A 7729-nucleotide genomic window follows, 5' to 3' on the forward strand; every position below is an offset into this window, starting at 1 on the left:
ATTCAAAACACCAGGAAATTGCCTAATATTGCTGCACAATATTACACCTGTATTGCCAGCAGGAAAATGAATGCCAAACTTTACATAGCAAAAGACAGCCTGAATGTTGGCAACACCAATGGCAGCAGTCAAGATGGTCTACAGCAGTGGTTCCCAACCTTGGACTGGTTGGAGAGCGGGGTCCGTGTGCGGGGGGGGGAGCTCATGCACATGTGCAAGGTGCACTTACGGGTGGGTGAGGCACACACTTGCATATGCACAGCTGGGTGGGGGCGCTCACACACGTGCGGGTGGGTGCGCTCGTAGGGTTGGGCAGGGCACCTGTGCATGCAGGTGGTGTGCATGTGGGGAGTGCATGCAGAGGGGGCAGGAAATCTGTCTCCTCATCCCGGTCCTGCCAAGGCCATGGACTGGCACTGGACCGCACACCAGCGGTTGGGGACCCCTGGTCTACAGGATACCCTATTGTGCTCACAAAGTGAAACCAAGCAAAGAAAAATCCCAGAAGTTGACTCCTTTTTTCATCAGTTAAATACTTCTCACCCAAACATAAAGCATTTTGTCAGGGCTATTTTTCTACAAGTTTAAAATGTCCCATGTTGGGGTTTCTGAAGAAAACTATGTTTTTAATTTTTAATTTTTTGAGTTTTAAATTAGACCTTTCATTTAAAAGGGATGGATGATTGTTAAAGAGAGGGGGAAGGTATGGAAGTTTCTTAAAATGAAAATTTTGAGAATCACTAGGTTAAGCTGAGAGAAGGCGATGGGTCTGAGATTGTAAAGGGAGCTTCCTGGCTGAGGGGAGACATTACTCCAGGTTTTCCTAGTCCCTGCACAGCATTCAAAGCTACTGCAACCATATGACCATTAACTCTGACTTATTGGGAATCAAGACGATACAGCACTTCTCCTGTAAGCCTGCTTCAGTTCGTCCATTTCTTTGAAAATTACTTTTCTCCTTCTGTGCACTGCGCTCTGCTGCTAGACAACACAATGCTTTGCAGAACAGTGTTTCTAATACAGCAATGAACACAGTTACACATTGCATCACACACACACACACACACCTACCAATACTGCACCATTTGATTAACTTTATCATCAGAATTCCATTCTGAAAGTGGATAAATAAACAAACAAAATCATTCTATGTAAAAAAAAGGTTTTCAAATGCCTATGTGGGTATAAGTGCCAAACACTGTAGTATACTTTGTCATTGTGTCTTTGGGTTTGTACTGACAGCCACCACTTTAGACTTAAAAAACAACAACCAACAACAACAATCAAAAAACCCCTGAAAACAATACTATAGAGCAGCAGACGAAGAGCGGTAATTTTATTGAGCCATGACTCACTTTTATTCTTGTTTTGTGGTTTAAATTTTAGTCACACTCCTATAGTATAGTAAAACAGATATTGATGAGAGAGAAAAATAGAGTAAAATCTTGCATTGCGGCTTATATAACAAATCAAAAGAAGAACACTTATGACTTACACAAAATGCTCTTCCTTCCTTAAACACACCCAAATAACTCAAGTCTCTTTGTCTTCTAGCAGCCACCACCTTTTTACCCCCCCCCCTTCAGTTTAAGTATCTCCTACACAATATTTCTCTGGTTAATTAAAGTTTACTGCAAAAGGAGCAGGGGTGGGCTGATAGCATTGATAAAGAGATGACTAACAAAGTAATTCGGCATGCGATTAAAGTGTGGGTTGGCAGGCATAGATTAGTTCTCCTTGAGTCTCTCGGCTTTTATCCTAACTGTACAGAAATTATACTCTGTTAACAATACTGAGGTCTCCCATCCTGTCTCTTAAATAGCACTGAAATGAACAAGACTAGAAGAACCCACATTTTGGAAGCCTGAGGTTCAAATTACACTGTGTCCAATCAGATGATGTTTTCTCTATACCTGGTGGACAGAGTTCATAAAAGTGTAGGAAGCTGTGATGAGTGCACAAAAGCATCTACTTGCATTATATGCACCCACTAAACAGAGACTTGTACTTCATTATATAATAATAATAATAATAATAATAATAATAATAATAATAATAATAATAATAATAATAATAATAATAATAATAATAATGATGATGATGATGATGATGATGATGATGATGATGATGATGATGATGATGGTGGTGGTGGTGGTGGTGGTGGTGGTGGTGGTGGTGGTGGTGGTGATGATGATGTGCTGTCAAGTCTATTCTGACACACAACACTTTTCAGGGTTGTTTTCTGGGTAGAGAATACACACAGGTCATTTGTTCTTCTGGGGGAACCCTAGGACTGAGCACCTTGCCCAAGGCCACACATGCTGGCTCTACTCCCAGGAGGCAAAGTGGGAGTTCTACTGGTGAACATAATGGTAGTTGATATCTTGAACACTGCGCATGTAAACAGAAGAACCAAAATGCACTTTAGCATGCCAAATATATATATTGACCAATATCTACTACATAGAAAGATATTTCAGGCCACTTTGTGATAGCTGCAATTAGTTGTCCTGTAATAAAAGATTGTAGTATACATACAGCATATACACATAACATGGCAAGCCAGGGATCCACAAAATGGCCTGCCCACCACCTTGCCTTGGGACTGCCATTTTCTTTTCTTCTCCCTTTATTTCTTTCTCCTACAGTCAAAAGCAAAAGCAAAGCGTGCTGCTTATATACTGCCCCGTAGCACTTCAAGCACTCTCTGGACGGTTTACAAGTTCATTATGCAGGCTACACATTGCCCACCCCCCAGTGAGCTGGGTACTCATTTTACCGACCTCGGAAGGATAGAAGGCTCAGTCAACCTTGATCCAACTACCTGGGATTGAACCCCGGGTTGTGAACATAGTTTTAGCTGCAGCACAGTGGTTTAACCACTGCGCCACAAGGCACAGAAGAGAAGTCCCTCTTCCTCTGCTAACACAACACAGTCAGCTGGCTGGGCTGCAAGCATAAGAGATCAGTGTAATTGTATGCACTGCGGCATGGCATAATAGGAAAGCTGCCCCACTGCTAACTAAGAGCTTCCTTTCTGAACAGGAAGCTAGGTGGAGCCAAGCCTAGTTAGGCCACAAAGCCTTCCAGCTTAGGCCTTTCGCCTCAGTAAACCACATGTTAGGTGTCTGTAGTCATCTGTCTGTCAGGTGGAACTCCCAGAGTAGAGAATTATGGTATTAATAGTCAATGGCATAGTCCTATTTGCTACCATTGAAGCTCTTCTAGGACTCAGTTGACAGTGATAAAGGTCGCAAGCAGTTAAGGAAGTAAAGCATTTTTCCTATACGGTCCTCTGTATGTGATTATTCTACAGAAGCTTTGATTTCTGCTGAATGTGATAGTTCCACAAAGAAACTATGACCCTCCAGATGTTATTTGATTACAGCTCCCAAATCATTGACAATTGGACAATCTGAGAGGTGCTGATGGAAGATGTATTTCAGTAGCATCTAGAGCGCTGCAAGTACTGTATACAATTCTACACAACAAAATGGACTGTTTGTTAAGTATACTTGTAGAAGACACAAACCCCATTTGCCTGTATACTATCATTGTGATATTTAGTCTACACTATATATATGACAAGAAGCCAAGATTCTCACTCTCTATTACTGAAATCTCTCTACCTGCAACCTCCACTTTGGGATGCTTTGATGTTTCCATGATGCGGATCAGATATAAAGCCATTGAAAGAAGAACAGATCTATTTTCCCCACCTTCTGTCCTCTTTAAAATATATGATTTGGAGCCTAAATCCATACCAAATTGATATGTGTTTCTATAATGAGCATTTAGAAGTTGTAAGTCTCTCAATACTATTTGTTTTTATTGTGGAATCTAGTTAAAGGAAATGACTCACTATTTTTATTGCAAGAGTTTAGAGAAACTCTTGCAACAAAAACACCTGAAACTCAGTTATTGTTATCCTTGTGACTGAAGAAGGGAGAAGAACTGCCAGTGGAGACTGGCAGTTCCAGTGCCAATGGAGCAGCAAATCTACTCTGGGTTTTAATCTGAAATTTACTCTGTGTGTGCTTATGTGGCTGTAGAAGAGCAAAAACATTGCTCTTTGAATTTTAAAAGCAGTCAAGGGCCAAATGTGACCTTAGGACAACCATGCCTACACATTTTCAAGGTTGACTCAGCCTTCTATCCTTCCGAGGTCGGTAAAATGAGTACTTAGCTTGCTGGGGGGGGGGGGGGAATGTGTAGCCTGCATAATTAGCTTGTAAACCACCCAGAGAGTGCTTGAAGCGCTATGGGGCAGTATATAAGCAGCACGCTTTGCTTTTCCCATTGCTTTGCTGTTTGCAACAAAACAAAGCAAAAGCATAAACTAATGAACACGCAAACATAGTCTAACATTAAATATTACTTCTGAATTAATGGCTAAGCATTTTAAAGCCTTCTTGATATAAAGGCAGCAGCAAGAAAGCAGGAAATCACATAAAAACTTGTTAGTCATTAGGTTCGCAAAGACTGTCTGCTGTTTGTTACAGTTCCTTTTGTACCTCTCCTTGGCTTGCTGGATCCAAACATATCTTCTTAACCTTTCCCTAAAGGGTATTTTTCCTAAAGAAGCCTGAACGCCAAACTCTTCCAAGTCAGAACAGGAATCAGGTCCATGAACTTATTGAATGGCTTTGCATATGTACTGAAATAACTCACACAGCAGAGTTCTGTCGAGAAAGGAGTATCTTCCTCTTTCTTCCAGAGCAGCCCTTGTTGCATCTCTTAGTCATAGCAGCCCACGAGGGTGTTTGTCATCTCTGTGGCTTTTTCATCAATACCCAATTCTGTACAGACAGGATTGGTTCATTGTTACCTTCCCTAATACAGCTGGTAAGAATCGTGTTAACACATACATAGCCAAAGACACTACACATTTTATTACACTAAATAATATTTTTCAAATAATAACACCTCAAATGACTAAGCATTTAAAAAGGCTTCATTTAGCAAAAAAAAAAAACCAGCAGAGATAGAGAGAAAAAATTGCATTTAGAAATTATCAGCTTACCTTCATAGATATATAGATATATAGATATATATGCAGTTTTCTCCTGAGAACTGCTTGATGGCCTGCTGCTGAGATGACTGGGCCTGGATTAACTCTCTCTCTCTCTCTCTCTCTCTCTCTCTCTCTCTCTCTCTCTCTCTCTCTCTCTCTCTCTCTCACACACCCACACACACACACACACACACACACACACACACACACAGAGAGAGAGAGAGAGAGAGAGAGAGAGAGAGAGAGAGAGAGAGAGTAACTGGAAGACAAAAGGCCACAAATACTCACAGCAGCAGTCATCCTAGATAGGCATTGGGTTGGATCCACCTCCATGGGGAGGCCGCATGCCCACCCAATGCAAGCCACCATCTCCTTAAGAAACCTCTAGGATGGCAGTTCCCTTGGGAAGCCACGTGGACGTAAGCACTCCCCTGCCTCCTAGGGCGGGGGCAAATTCCCCCCCCCTCGAGCTGGGGAGATCCCGGCACCACCCCAGATTCCCATGTGGGATTTCTCTCCCACCGAGACCTGCAGGTCACCACCTGCTGTCCAACCACTGGCTGGATCCTTCCCAATGCCTGAAAATTCCAACCAACTTGTGATGAAAGAAATACAAATTTGGGAAACCAACAGATTAACAACCCCAATCGACATATGTCATATGAGCTGAGGAATGTGATGTAAGGGGTGAAGGCTGGATTTCTGGCGAAATGAGGCTTCCCACCTCAACTTGTCCTCCTTTTAGAATATGCCGGTGGACCAGACTGTAAACCCCATCCTTCAGGTCTGCCGGCAGGCAACCACACGCCCCTTGCGCTGCCCAGCCAGTCCTCTAAGGGGTTTGTGCTGCCGGGTCCAGTGTGGGCTTACCCAGACCCCTCTTTGCCACTTACCACATGGCGGCCTCCATCTTCTTTTTCATCTGCCGCCAGAGGGACCCCAGCAACTGCTCCAGCCTCAACACGGACCAAGTAAGTCCATGCCCTGGCCTTCTCTAATTTGTGCCCAGCAACGTCTTTTTAAATGCATAGCCATGAGAACTCGAATCCATTCAGAAATCTCTAATCCTGGCTTTTTGCCAAAAGATCTATCTGGACTCTGAGCCACAGGTTTTCTTCAGGCACAGCATAAAAACTATTTGCACAGAGCTGTCAGTTTGCAGTAGTGTTAATAAAGTTCATCTTACTACTGCATAGCTCAGTGGTTTAGGTATCTGGGAGTTTGATATTCCACTGTGCTTACTTGACAGATGTTGGACTCAGTGATCCACAGGATCCCTTCCAGCTCCAATCTCTTCTAAGATTATTATTATTATTTCTTCAGACTGCTCTGAAGGTGCCTTGGAGTTATAAACCTCTTGCCTGAATGTGTGTGCTTGCCGGATTTTCAAACTTGCTGAGACATCTCACTTTGATTCTGATTTCCAGACTTTTCACCTGTGACTTTTCCCCTGTTTCTGTATTTCCCAGAATGATTTTGGGTATTTGGCCTTTTGGTCCTTAGTCTCTCATCTCTCCTCCAAAGGTACTCTGTCTTTTCTCAGGCAGGCAGGGCACAATGCAACTCTTCTTTTCCTCATGTACAGGAGGCCTGCTTTAGAAAGGAAGAATAGGGAAAGTTGGATGTTGTATAACACATGCAGTTGGAACATGGAGCACAAGAAGCATGAATCAAGTAAATATGGAAACTATACAGCAAAAAATGGAATGTATAAACATTGCAGTGCTTGGAATCAGTGAACTAAACTGGACTGGAATGGGATATTTTCAGTCAGACAACTACCAAGTGTTCTGCTCTGAAAATGACAAATTCAGAGAAAATGGACTGGCTCTAATACTGATGTATCACAGGGAGTCAGGGTCTTTAATGCAAATACTATCTGACTAAATAATACTGTATCTATCAGACTCTATAGAAAACCTGGCAACATAACCAGCATTCAAATCAATGCTCCAACTACCAATGCTGAAAAACTTGAAACTCAAAGCTTTTACACAAACATCCAAGAGGAAATTGATCACATAGCCAAGCAAAGACATGCTTATAATCATAGGTAACTGAAGTAGAAAACAAGCAGAACCAATATTGCTGGAAATTTTTGCCTAGGGGACAGAAACAAAACAAGAGAATGAATCATACGAGTTATGTGAAGCCAACAGTCTGTTTATTGCAAATATATGCTTCAGACAACCAAACACAGGGCTGTGTGTAGGCATTCTTCAGTCTCGAGAGACTATGGTAATATGCTCTGTATGGAGGGCTTGGAACAGCATCCAGTGTGGCTGAGAAGGCCAATTCAAGAGTGACAATCCCTTCCACATTGAAGATAAATACAGTCTGTCCCCATGTCCATGCGTATAGGGCTGTATGCATGGACATAACCAGGTGGTCAATATAGAAATCAAATAGACTATGTAATTGGAAGAAGGCGATGGAAGAGCTATATTCTCTCTGCCAAAACAAGATGAAGAATAAATTGTGGAACTGATCATAAACTGTTAAATATCCAGCATTAGAGTAAAGCTGAAAAAGAATGCTAAAAGAATAATAGTAATATAATTTAAACAACATTCATGATGAATTTAAAGTCCATATACGGAAGGTAATTTCTTTTAATTGCAGCACAGAATTTCCAAATTCCCACCTGTTCTTTTCCTCCTGAACTCAGGTCCTGTGGGGGTGTTTACAATTGGAACTCCTCCTGACATCAGCTGT

At 42.1% G+C, this 7729-nt stretch overlaps 1 long non-coding RNA gene across 1 annotated transcript; it reads right to left on the reverse strand.

The window, feature by feature from the left end:
- Nucleotides 1-1101: 1101 nt before the first annotated feature.
- Nucleotides 1102-5273, reverse strand: LOC144588302 (uncharacterized). The gene is made up of 2 exons (XR_013543802.1): nucleotides 4672-5273; nucleotides 1102-2391 (listed from the first exon to the last, which is right to left on the reverse strand). It is a non-coding gene; the product is annotated as an uncharacterized LOC144588302 (long non-coding RNA).
- Nucleotides 5274-7729: the final 2456 nt, after the last annotated feature.

The sequence above is a fragment of the Pogona vitticeps genome, chromosome 3 (genome assembly GCF_051106095.1).
Source record: "Pogona vitticeps strain Pit_001003342236 chromosome 3, PviZW2.1, whole genome shotgun sequence".
Taxonomy (NCBI): Eukaryota; Metazoa; Chordata; class Lepidosauria; order Squamata; family Agamidae; genus Pogona; species Pogona vitticeps.